We start from the raw sequence: 13,154 nt of genomic DNA on the forward strand, positions 1-13,154 counted from the left end.
CTGAGATACATTTAGCGGTAGTTTATCTATTCAATAACGTTTAAACTCATGTAAAAAAACGCTATCGTTGTTATCGCTAACGCTGTCCTCAGAAACCGGGAGTACGAAAGCTATCGTAAAATGAACATAATTAAAAAAAACATCCCGTAACTATGAGTCTTTAAAAACGATTTAAAGGAATACAAAGACTTCAGCAAGTAAAGGGTACTATTTTTTTTTCATTTTTAGAGTGGATTTGTGCCAGTAGTAGCTATCTAAAGCTGGATGCACGACTCAAATTAGAATAAAATATATAAATACTCCTTATTTCTTAAATACGTAACATTACATGGACATAAATCAATACACAAGCGCCAGCGGATTGTGTGATCAGCTGACGAATTGTTACGACACAATCTATGAATTAATAGGCCTCTAACCAGTATTGTGCAAGATAAGAAAGTTGATAAATTATACCTATTTATAAGATCTAGATGTTATGTCTCTGTATAAATTATAATATAATATGGCCGGCGTGGTGGACTCAAGGCCTAACCCCACCATCATTACGGGAGTAGACCCGTGCCCAGCAGTGGGTCATTAATGGGTACTTATTTATACTACTTTTCAGCCGCATACAAGGATCTCGACTAAGTTGTAGGCCTAAAATGAAGCTCATAAATAAATATAACCTGCAGACTAACTATTTCTAAGATTACCTAACTTAGTGCACCTAGTTTCTACAAGTTAAGTAATGCAACTGGATTTTGATCTTACGTCAAGTACAGGAAAATACAGAACATTTTATAAATCGTCAGCCTAGCCTTTCTTCCAACTATGCTGGAATCGGCTTCCAGTCTCACTGGATGCAGCTGAATACCAGTATTTTACATGGAGCTACTGCCTATCGGACCTCCACAACCCAGTGTAACACTTCTCGGTAAGATTGGTTGTCAGGTTTTCAAGCTTTTGACTACTAGTAACGACTCACAATTTAACACGCCTTCCGAACCCCGAGGAACTCAGAAAGTGTAATAGGGTCGGGTCAGCCATCCACAAAACAACCTCGGCAGGCGTAGCTTAACTTAAAAAATCGTTCCGTCAACGACACCGGCGTTTAAAGTCTGACGACTTGAAGAGAGGTTAGGCTGATGATGAGATTTACTTTACCCCGCTCTAAGCATACTTATATACTTCTAAATAAATACTTATATAGATAATTCACAACCAGGCTCAAAACAAATACTCGTGCTCATCACACAAAGATTTGGCCCGGGTGGGATTCGAACCCACCACACGCGGCTCAACGGTTACTGCGGCGAGGTGACCACTTTAACCACCGCGCCAAACGTGCAGTTACGTCCAATATTGGCTGTAGGTTCGCCTCCTATTACATAGGAACAACATTTTATACGGAATTAAGAGGGCGTATTTACCTCATTATATGCGTAACAAAACTAACTCATGCGAAGTGAACAATTATCAAATTAACTATTATTCACTACACTGTATTTAGTGCATATTTCCACTGTAATTTCTTACGTAGACTGCCTCTGTGGTGCGGTCGGCAGTGTATGCGATTGCTGATCATTAGGTCTTGGGTTCGTTTCAAGTCGGGCAAAGTACTGTTGGTATTTTCTAATTTATATTCGAATATTTCTCAATAATAGTGTAACGTTTAGAAACGTGCCCGGTATACAGCAAAAGGCTCGCCCCCGTATACATGGGACTCATATACTCCTGTTTACACCTTCAGGTATAATAGGCGTAATATTTGGTACTTTGTATGCATGTATTGGGTATGTATCTACATATTTCCTAATAACAGCCTGAAGTATGGTAACGTCCAATAGGATTGCCCCCTATTACATTTGTTAATAACAAAAAGTCCATGTATTTCATACATTTCTATCTACACCTGCGTGTAAAACACAGATGATATTATGTATGTATGTGTCGCAGTAAGATAGATAAAGCCGTAACATAGTTATATCCCTAGGGATATAATTATGTTACGGCTTTATCTATCTTACTGCGACATAAGTATGTATCTTTCAACACCCCAGACATTGACCAGTTCGGTAACGTGCAATAGGCTCGCCCCCTGTTACTATTACTAAAGCGAAACGTGGATGTATTTCATACATTGCTATCTTCACCTGCGTGTAAAACACGCATGATAATATGTAGGTATGTATTTTTCAATAACAGCCCGAAGTATGGTTACATGTAATAAACTCGCGCCCTATTACATGGGACTAACATTGTTAAAAAAATGGGCGTATTTCTATCATGTACATCACATCTTCGAGTACAACACTTGTGATAATATGTTTGTATGTAATTATGTATGTATATCTTAATAACAGCCCGAAGACCCCTGTTACTACTACTATTACTAAATAGCTGACCCGCGCAACTTCGCTTGCGTCACATAAGAGAGAATGCGTCAAATTTTCCCCGTTTTTGTAACATATTTTACTCGTACTCTGCTCCTATTGGTCGTAGCGTGATGATATATAGCTTATAGCCTTCCTCGATAATTGGGCTATCTAACACTGTAAGAATTTTCACAAATCGGACCAGTAGTTCCTGAGATTAGCGCGTTCAAACAAACAAACAAACAATTTATTAGTATAGATAGCAAAAACTCCATGTATTTCATACATTTCTATCTACAGCTGCGTGTACAACACGCATGATATTACATATGTATGTTTATTACGAGTACATTACACGTATTGTTATGTTAAGACAGGCAGGAAGTGTTGCAGCCCTTGATTAGCGTGTCGAGCCGCCGGAAGAAGATGCTTGGCCGCGCACCGCTTTTGTATATGCCTTAGAACATAAGCGGCAGCGATTATATTGTGCATAGTAGAGGTATAATGTCATGGTTGCAAAATTGTAATGTTTTCTGATACGAATTTCTTTAGATACGAGCTGTGCTTTGTAGTTTTACTTGCGTTTATGATATTGTACATAATATTATGTTGTAACATGGTTGCGAGCTCATAATGTTAGTATTCGATACGGATTTTTTTTTGGTGAAAGCTGTGTTTTGTAGTTTTACTTGTTTTTATGGTTCTTATTTTATATTTAATGGTTTTTTTACGAAGTTATAGTAATTTTTTTCTCATTGGTAATTACTAAAAACCTTAGCCGAAAAATCTCCATAACTACGAAACAAACAGTCTCCTACAAGTAACGTTTTTAAACTCTCGCGACTTGTAGACATAATATTATAATACAACGGGTCTTAAACGCGATTGAAAATTAAAGGTTAGGATACCTTATTTGTTTACCCGACGTTTCGATCGAATTACATCGACCGCCCGTCAGCCCGTGACCATGGTATCCTAACCTTTAATTTTCAATCGCGTTTAAGACCCGTTGCATTATAATATTACTAGCTGCCTTGCGCTGCTTTGTTTGCGTCACATAAGAGAAAATGGGTCAAACTTTTCCCCGTTTTTTTAACATTTTTTACTGGTACTGCTCCTGTTGGTCGTAGCGTAATGATATATAGCCTATAGCCTTCCTCGATAAATGGGCTATCTAACACTGAAAGATTTTTTTCAAATCGGACCAGTAGTTCCTGAGATTAACGCGTTCAAACAAACAAACTCCTCAGCTTTATAATATTATTAGTATTAGTATAGATGAGCCTCTTACAACTTGCACCATCACCGTATATCTAACCATCGCGCTCGGTGACGCGTGGTTTCCGCAACTCCTTACCTTTCACCGCATTTACATCCTATGACAACATTATTATTTATATGTACAAGTTTATATAACAATATATGTCTATATGTAAGACTGATGAGAATATAATGACTGATAATTTTGACTGATTATGTTTTGACCAATGTTGATGGCAAACGGGTAACCATTGATACAAGATAGGTAAAAACAGTGTTGGAAAATATTGTGATAAATGCGTTATCCATTCTTTGTTCGGGAGAAGACCCTTGCCAAGAACAACAACAACAGAGAATAATGGGTTAAACAAAAATCATATTAAGAACTGTTTTTAAGAACTCTCAGCATGCTTCAAAGTAAAAATAAAAAAAGAACATCGTGATGAAGGTTTGCATAGGTTTCATCACGATGTTTTCTTTTACGGTTTGACCAAGTAATTTATTTTATTTTCTTTAATTGTATGGTTAGTGGTCAACCTAATGTCAAAGTTGTTCAAGCCGCCCGAAGAACTTTAACAAGGTTTAACGACTATTATCTTAGTAGATAACAACCGGGACCGACTTTTTACGTGTCCTCCGAAGCACGGAGACGCCCAGCTCAAATACCACTGTGCGGTCACCCATCTATGGAATGACCGATGAGCGCCACTGGCTATGGAGTTATGTATTCAGTGTTGCCTCTATTATTTCAAGCTTGAGAGTTCTTTAAAATAGTTTTTGAAATAATACATCTCCTCAACCCTTCTTTAGGGTGGATAACCTAACCTTTCTCATTCCGGAGAAAAAAAATTGTCCAATAGTTATACAATAATGTAACTTAACATTCCTTAATTCGTGAAATCAGCATTTTTACAGCTTTTTACTTCCTCCAATTACAATTTAACGGCCATATCCTCTTGCGCCGTGACGTCAGAGTTGCCAAATCAATTTCACATACAAATATGCATACAAACATGAACATAACCTCATAATAACTGCAACACATGAGTCATGGTACAATCGTTTTGACCGCCTTTCTTGAATCCGGGATTACGAGACTTTGGCTATTGCGATTCCATGCGTTATTTATTTATTTAGAGAAGAACAAACATTTACATACTGACATTGTTATGAAGTGATACAAATAGGAACTTCTTATATGTGAAATACAGAACGTTTTCCACGTATTATTAGTATTATTATCGTATGGTTTGTGGTCAAACTACAAATTAATGAGATTCTAAAATATGGTTTAAGACCTATTGCGTCATCTATATATTAATAGGTGAAGCAAAAACATCGGAACCCTTTTTTCGAAAAACGTACGGAGTATGAAATTTGGTGGTCCAATCGAAATTCGACTTTAATGAATTTAAAATTTAAGTTTACGACATTCAGTAAGACCTCAGCAAACATACAAAACGGTACTCAATGTCTATGTCAGTGCTTTATGTATATAAACAAATATCAGATGCGTAGTAGTGTGTAATATTTTATTAATTGATTTAATGTACTTTATAGGCATTATTATTAAAAATTATTAGCGTTCTGCACTCCTCCTACACATAAACTGTAAGTGTGCCAAATTTCATACTTATGCGTCTGCGCATTTTTCGTAAAAAGGGGTCCAAAGTTTTTGCTTCACGTATTAATATATAGATTCACTAGCTGACCCGGCCAACGTTGTTTTTCCATAAACATTAAATAAAAAAACATTGTCCAGCGGACAAAATTGTGAATCTAAACCATTCTCAGATCCCCTTGAACACACATAAAAAATTTCATTAAAATCGGTCCAGTCGTTTAAGAGAAGTTCAGTGACGTACACACTTACAGGAGAATTATATATATAAAGATAATAACATAGAATATATAGATTCTTATACATGGAAGACCGGAAACAGACAATTCGAATTGACACAAAATCCATAATTAAAGAATAACAATTTTACATAATGAATTACAGACGTAACCGACTACCGATCATTCGATTGTAGGTTACATCTCTACGATTCGATTCAGTTACGGTTAATCGATTCGCCTGAATCGATGTGCTAAATATTATATAAATATATTGTTTTGTATGTTGATTACAATTATATGTCGGGGTTTTTATTGAGCTATTTGCTGTCGTTATGATTTGAGTTTGATTCCGGGTTGGATTAAGTATTTAATGGTTTTACGAAGCAGGAGGATGCTGTTAAAAAAATACGTCTAATATATAAAATTCTCGCGTCACAGTTTTCGTTGCCATACTCCTCCGAAACGGCTTGACCGATTTTGATGAATTTTCGTGAGCATATTGAGTAGGTCTGAGAATCGGGCAACATCTATTTTATACCGCTAAGTGACACTTTTTTTTTATTTATATGGCAAAAAAACGTATAAAATTTAAAAACATGGATAAGACGAAACTTTTCTTAAATTAATAACATCACGCCACACCGGTATATGTAGGCAGAGGTCTAATAAATACACCAGCTTTCCATAATTTACGTAGTATGTTAGTCCCATGTAAGTCTATTACCTACTATTTAAATTGTACATATATACATAAATTCACGCTTTATTCCTCATGCCACAGTAAGCTAGAAAGAAAGAGAACGCTACTGAAAACATTCGTATATAAGCCCAAAAGCAATTTGTCCGACCGGGTAATCAAACCTGAAACTTTGTGATCAGTAGTACACACTACCGCTAAAACCACATAAGCAGTAAAAATATATGGCCTCTTAATAAAAAATATTACAAAACTTTAGAAACGACTTACATTTGTTATATGCGTGACTTACGATCGTTAGGTAGCGGGTTCGATTACGCAGTCCAGTTGTAGAGTATTTTTGGTCTCTTGACCTTATTTTGGTATATCAAGGACTTTTCCTAAGATAGTAAGCAGTGTGTTTGAAATCTCTATTAAAAACTATTATTATATAGTTAAGCAACTTCTTGTGAGGAGGTTTTATAGATGGGTGACCGATTTGAGATTTGTTTCACAGACTATGTTAAATGTTGGTTATTGTCAATTAAGATACCAGTCCCGAAGTCATTTTAAAAGGCTTTAAGAGGCCATACGATAAATAATACATTTAACCCATTACTGTCCCACTGCTGGGAGATACTCCAAAATAAGTTTAGGCCTTTAGTCCACGACGCTAGCTGAATCGGGGTCTTACTTCCCTTCAAGAGCTGTGTACAAGAATGCAAGATTTCATCACGATGTTTTCCTTCACCGTTGGAACAAATGACAATTATTTCTAATACACACATAACTTCGAAAAGTCATCTTATAATTTAACTCTTGACAACTTGCGTCAGAGTCACGGAACTTCTTTGAACTCTTTCTTAACTTAGGTAAAACCTTTTGTTAATGCAATATTAAGAAATAGAGGAATACCCATATTATATGTTTCATCACATATTATATTGTACAAGGCTTTTATGTGGCTTCAACAAAAAAGGTTTGAAATATTGCGTTACAATTTTGAAGGTTATAGTAACTATAAAATTGCTAAATTTGTTTTTAATACATACATAATCACTCATTTTTCCCATAGGGGTAAGCGGAGACCAAAGAACACTACTTGGTACGATCCTTACAAACTTCTTTTACCTCATTCAAAATCAAAATCAAATCATTTACCCCTGGTTTCTGAGGTACATTTAACGGTAGTTTATCTATTCAATAGCATTCAAACTCATATAAAAAAACGCTATTGACTAGATAAACTACCGTTAAATGTACCTCAGACACCGGGGGTTATTCATTTAGGTCAAACTTATGATAGTCAATGATACAGCGAGTGAATTTACCGCCTGTTCGGAAGGTAGAGCCAATGATTCGCATCCCTACATCTTGTCATACAGGGCCGCCGGCACCTGACCTTTTAAGACTATTTTCAATCTATTAAACAAAAGAGAGGTCTGTGTTTCATATACATTTTTTACCGCCATGCAAAGTCCCCAACCCGCACTTGGCCAGAGTGGTGGAGTCAAGGCCTAACCTCTCTCCCTCGTTTGGGAGGAGGCCCTTGCCTTGCAGTGGGACAGTAATGGGTTTAGAAAAAAAATAATATGTTATCTTGGAAATAGAAACTTACACTTCAATTTTAATAGCTTATTTAGATTAAAAAGCGATGGAAAGTCCCCAACACATACTAGGTCAGCGTTGTGGACTTAAGGCCTAACCCCTCCTTCTTTACAGAAGAATATCCTTGCCCAGCAGTGGGACTAAAATTAAAGTTATTCACTCTAGACTCGTATTTATAAAATTAAATTCGCCATTGCAACAAAATAAGTGAAAACTTTAGCAACTAAATAAAATTCTACAATTTCTACTCTATAATAAAAAACTGTCTTTAATTCATATAGAATTGCAAATTAGCCACTAAAATGCTAAGTAAATGGTCATTTATGGTCAAAATCGGACATAATGGAGCTCTTTTTACTAAATTTAGCACTTAGACTGTACTAATGTGCATGTACTTTTACTAATGTGACAATATAGACTTGTTATTTAACTAGTTTCTGCCCGCGGCTCTGTTCGCAGACTAGATTTATATACCTTACTAGCTGACCCGCGCAACTTCGCTTGCGTCACATAAGAGAGAATGGGTCAAAATTTTCCCCGATTTTGTAACATTTTTTACTGTTGCTCTGCTGCTATTGGTTGTAGCGTCTTCCTCGATAAATGGGCTATCTAACAATAAATTAATTTTTCAAATCGGGCCAGTAGTTCCTGAGATTAGCGCGTTCAAACAAACAAACAAACTCTTCAGGTTTATAATATTAGTATAGATGTTATGTCATGAAAACCACGAACAAAAGCTGGTTATAATTCAAAGGTGACTGACTGACTTAGTGATCTATCAACGCACAGCCCAAACCATTGGACAGATGGGCCTGAAATTTGGCATGCAGGTGAAGTTATGACGTAGACATCCGCTAAGAATTTTGATTAATTCTACCCCCAAGAGGATAAAATAGAGGATAAATGTTTGTGTGCAAATTCTGTCTTAAGTCACAAACCAAAGACGAAGTCGCGGGCAAAAGCAAGTATAATATACTAGAGGCTGCCCGCGACTTCGTTCACGTAGAAACCCTTCCCGTGCTAATCCCGATCTCTCGGGAACTCCGGGATTAAAAGTAGCCTATGTGTTATTCTGGGTTTTCAGCTACCTACATATCAAATTTCAGCGTAATCGATTCAGTAGTATTTGAGTGAAAGAGTAACAAACATCCATACAAACTTTCGCATTTATAATATTAGTAGGATTAAACCAAAATTCGCTTGTCCATTTCAAGTTGGCAGCCATAATATTAAGATCCGTTTAGTGCGCGACCGTCCGGCGCCGGGGTGAAAGTTGTGTTATGTAATCTGTAGTCGTGGTGTAGTAAGAGGATCAAACGAGATCTGGGTTAAGTGAAGCGGTCGAGGTTTGGATTGGGATGGGTGACCGAATTTTGAGATCAAATGTAGGTTAAGTAAGTTTGTTAAGGACAGGATAGGAATGTAAGTAAGTTACTTATAAGGTTAGTTGTGATCAATTTTGACACTCATTATCAATAAGTAGGATAATAAGATTGCAATAGCAATAGGTTTGCTTCTAATTACCTAGGTTAAGATAAGAAAAATGGCGAAATGTGTGTAAATGTACATAAAGGAAAGCCAACAAATAGGATTTCTTTCGATAAAATCATAATTCTGTATCTGGTACTACGTATATTCAGGCTTATGAAAAGTCTGTCTATTTGTCTGCCACGCTTTGGCTAAACCACTTAACTTAAAGATAATTTTACATTAACTAGAAATAGTTACAGACATGGCATATTTTCCACGAATTTACACGATACAAGAATTTAGGTTTCTTTAATTCAAATATACGCTAAATTTCAAGCGTTGGCCAATACTTCTAAAGAAAAAGAAATATACCTTTGCCCTTTAATATGCTGTAAATAACAGGGCCAATTTAAAGAAAATGAAATAAACCTTCGCTCAATATACGCATATAACACAATACAATAAAGGAGAGTGCACATTACATAACAGAACAGTCAGAAAGTCATTGTGTACGCGGAATTATCTCGACTTGTGAATAACAATGACCAATTTAATACAATATAATACATTTACATACAAGAAAATTTATTTGAGACGGATTTGGTTTAGAGTTCAGTACTTAAAGGGTGAAAACGAGACTGTGTGTCTGTCCGTCTGTCTGTATGTTTGACTGTCTGTACAAGAAAATGTATTTTAGACGGATTTCGTATGGAGTTCAGTACTTAAAGAGTAAAAACGGGACTTAAGACTGTGTGTCTGTCCGTCTGTCTGTATGTTTGTCTGTCTGTCGGTCAACAAGCTGTATCTTATGAATCGTGATAGTTAGACAGTTGAAAATTACACAAATGATGTATTTCTGTTGCAGCTTAAACAGCAAATATATAATCAGAGGCTCCCATACGTACATAATACGCATAAGACGTGTTTTTTTTTATAAATAATGCAATACGGAACCCTCGATTTGCCGCTGTGACTCGCACTTGACTAGTTTCTATTATTAGTGGTCTACAAATGTATGAAAGTGTAGACTATATTCTATTTTTGGAGCTACATACTATTATGGTAATTGAACATATTCTTGTATACATGCGTCTGTGGTCTGGAGGATCACGAAGTCTTAGGTAGGTTCGCTTGCGAGGTTAGACAAAGTGTATGTATATTAATATTTTCTGATTTGTATAAGAATATTTTCAATACTAACCTTGAATTTGGTACCGTAGCCAGTATATGGCAATAAGCCCTAACACGCGAACGTAACATTGTTAATTATGAATCGCGGGTCTTTCATTCATATCATAATGAAACTAATTGTCTAATGACAACACGAGTGTAGGTATTACCAAACGTACATAAGTAAAGCCGCAAGCGATATTTAAATTATAACGACATCTCTGCCTACTTTCTGGGGAAACACAGACGCAAAAATAACATCAGACATTTTGCAATTTTTCTAAGCAATGATACCCGATGCAACACACCAATAACTTTTCGAAGTTATGTGTGTATTAGAAATAATTATCACTTGTTCCAACGGTGAAGGAAGACATCGTGATGCAACCTTGCATGCCTGAGAGTTCTTTAGAACAGTTCTTGAAGTTATGCAAGTCCCCAACCCGCATTTGTCCAGCGTGGTGGACTCAGGGCCAAACCCTTAACTCATTACGGGAGGAGACCCTTACCCAGCAGTGGGACATTAATGGGTTTAATTTTCTTAAGTAATTTAATATGTGGTATATCGCCTCTAATAAATAATAGTAAAATAATGAAACATTGATTTATTAAAACATAAATATTATATTGAACGCGATCAGTAACCTACATAATAAAACAAAGCCTTTGTGTTCGCTTGTATAATTAAGATGAACTCGAAAACTACTGAACTGATTTTCAAGAGATTTTCGCAAATAGATAGACTGACTTATAACGAACGTTGTAGTGTGCATATATAATAATAAAATTTAATTTAAATTGGCTAAAATCTATTACATGTGCCTAACAATCGTACGAGTATTATAAATGCGAAAGTTTAAATGTTTGGATGGATGTTTGTTACTCAATCACGCCATAGCTACTCAACGAATTTAGACACGATTTGAAACACAGATAGGTTATAACATAAACTAACAAATAGAATACCCCTAATACTTTTTATCCGAGTTTTTTTAGGTGCACGAATTCGCGGGCTTAAAAGCAGATGGAAAAAACGTATTAACGAAAATAATGCTTACATGAAAAATATGATAAAATTTTCGTTATCTTATTCACATCCAAACGTTTTATCATACAGGACCGCCGGTTACTATTACTACGCACTCGACCTTTTTGCAATACATCACTGATATGACCCAATAAACGATGCGATACATACAAACACACAAAATCACGCCGTTGTCTCATAGGGGTAGGCAGACATACATGCATAAAATCACGCTATTTTGCATAAGGGTAAGCAGAGACATACATTCATAGTTTGACGCTGTTTTCCCAAAGTAGTAGACAGAGACCAGAGAACGCGACTTGCTAAGGTTCTTACAATTCTCGCCATTTTGACCAAAACAATGTTCGATCAGCAAGTCTATGAAAAAAAGATAAATGTATAAAAAGAAAAAGTGCTCAAACGTTTATTATAAGTAATAAATATAATTGTTTGTGTGTGACCTTAATTGTGAAGTAGAAATCAACGTTGCGCAACTATCAGCTGATCTATGATGTTTGTTTCGTTTATATGTATATTATGTACAAATGTATGTATATTGTATACTAGCTGACCCGCGCAACTTTGCTTGCGTCACATAAGAGAGAATGGGTTAATTTTTTCCCCGTTTTTGTAACATTTTTTTACTGGTACTCTGTTCCTATTAGTCGTAGCGTGATGATATATGAAGGCCTATAGCCTTCCTCGATAAATGGGCTATCTAACACTGAAATGTTTTTTCAAATCGGACCAGTAGCTCCTGAGATTAGCGCGTTCAAACAAACAAACTCTTCAGCTTTATAATATTAGTATAGTATAGATGGAATGTAAGTGAAGAATATACATATATTTCTTTGTGAATATTTTGCTTTGAATTTCTGATATTTAGATTTGATTTTTAGACAATTTGGTAGGTGACCAGGTAAAAGAAACATGATTAAACTTCTACTCGTAAAAGGTTCATCTAAAATGCTCAGGCTATATAATTTTCGTAAATAATTCTGATATTGTAATAGTTACAGGCTGAACATTTTATAAGGCACTCGTTTAATACCAACGAATATACGAAACTGTGACATCACTATGTCGTATTTCTATTCTAAACTGTGTTTTTGACATTTTGTAAAGGGTAGCTGATTTAACTGATAGCCAACTATTCTATTGTGTGTGCACTTTGATTGTGTAGGTAGTTTTTGCCGAAACGGCAAATAAGAAATGCTTGTTTATGAATGTATGAATGAGATATTTAAATAAATTTTCAATTTCTATTTTATTGTCATGTTAAACTGTTCAAGTACCTTACATGAACATTATAAAGTAAAGTAGTTTTTTACAATAAAAATACCAAATGAAATGTTCTTGTTATCAATGAAAAATAATTGTTATACCTGTATACTATAAGTAAAATATTTACAAATTATAAAAAATACGACTTACCTGCATCGCTAGAACACACAAAACAAAAAAAAATGAAAATAAAATAATAAAATTGAGTTAGTATGTTAGTGTCAAAAATATATACATAATGACGTCATAGACGTGAGAAAGCAAGACATAGTTAGAATAGAGGCGAAAATAAAAAAAGAATAAAATAATAAAAAACACAAAATTAATAATAAAAAATTATATACATTTCGCTGCTTTAACAAAAAGGCCGCAAATCAAAAAATTCAAATTCCGTTTTATAATAAAAATCACATTTTATCAAATGGCTCCCATGACTTTCGCACTATAATTAGCAATA

The 13,154-nt window shown here is 35.3% G+C and overlaps 1 protein-coding gene across 2 annotated transcripts in view; it reads right to left on the bottom strand.

The window, feature by feature from the left end:
- The window catches only part of LOC142984536 (uncharacterized), a 57,552-nt gene that overhangs the window by 21,405 nt on the left and 22,993 nt on the right, over window positions 1–13,154 (bottom strand). The gene's annotated exons all lie outside the window — the stretch shown is intronic.

This window comes from Anticarsia gemmatalis, chromosome 27 (assembly GCF_050436995.1).
Source record: "Anticarsia gemmatalis isolate Benzon Research Colony breed Stoneville strain chromosome 27, ilAntGemm2 primary, whole genome shotgun sequence".
NCBI lineage: Eukaryota > Metazoa > Arthropoda > Insecta > Lepidoptera > Erebidae > Anticarsia > Anticarsia gemmatalis.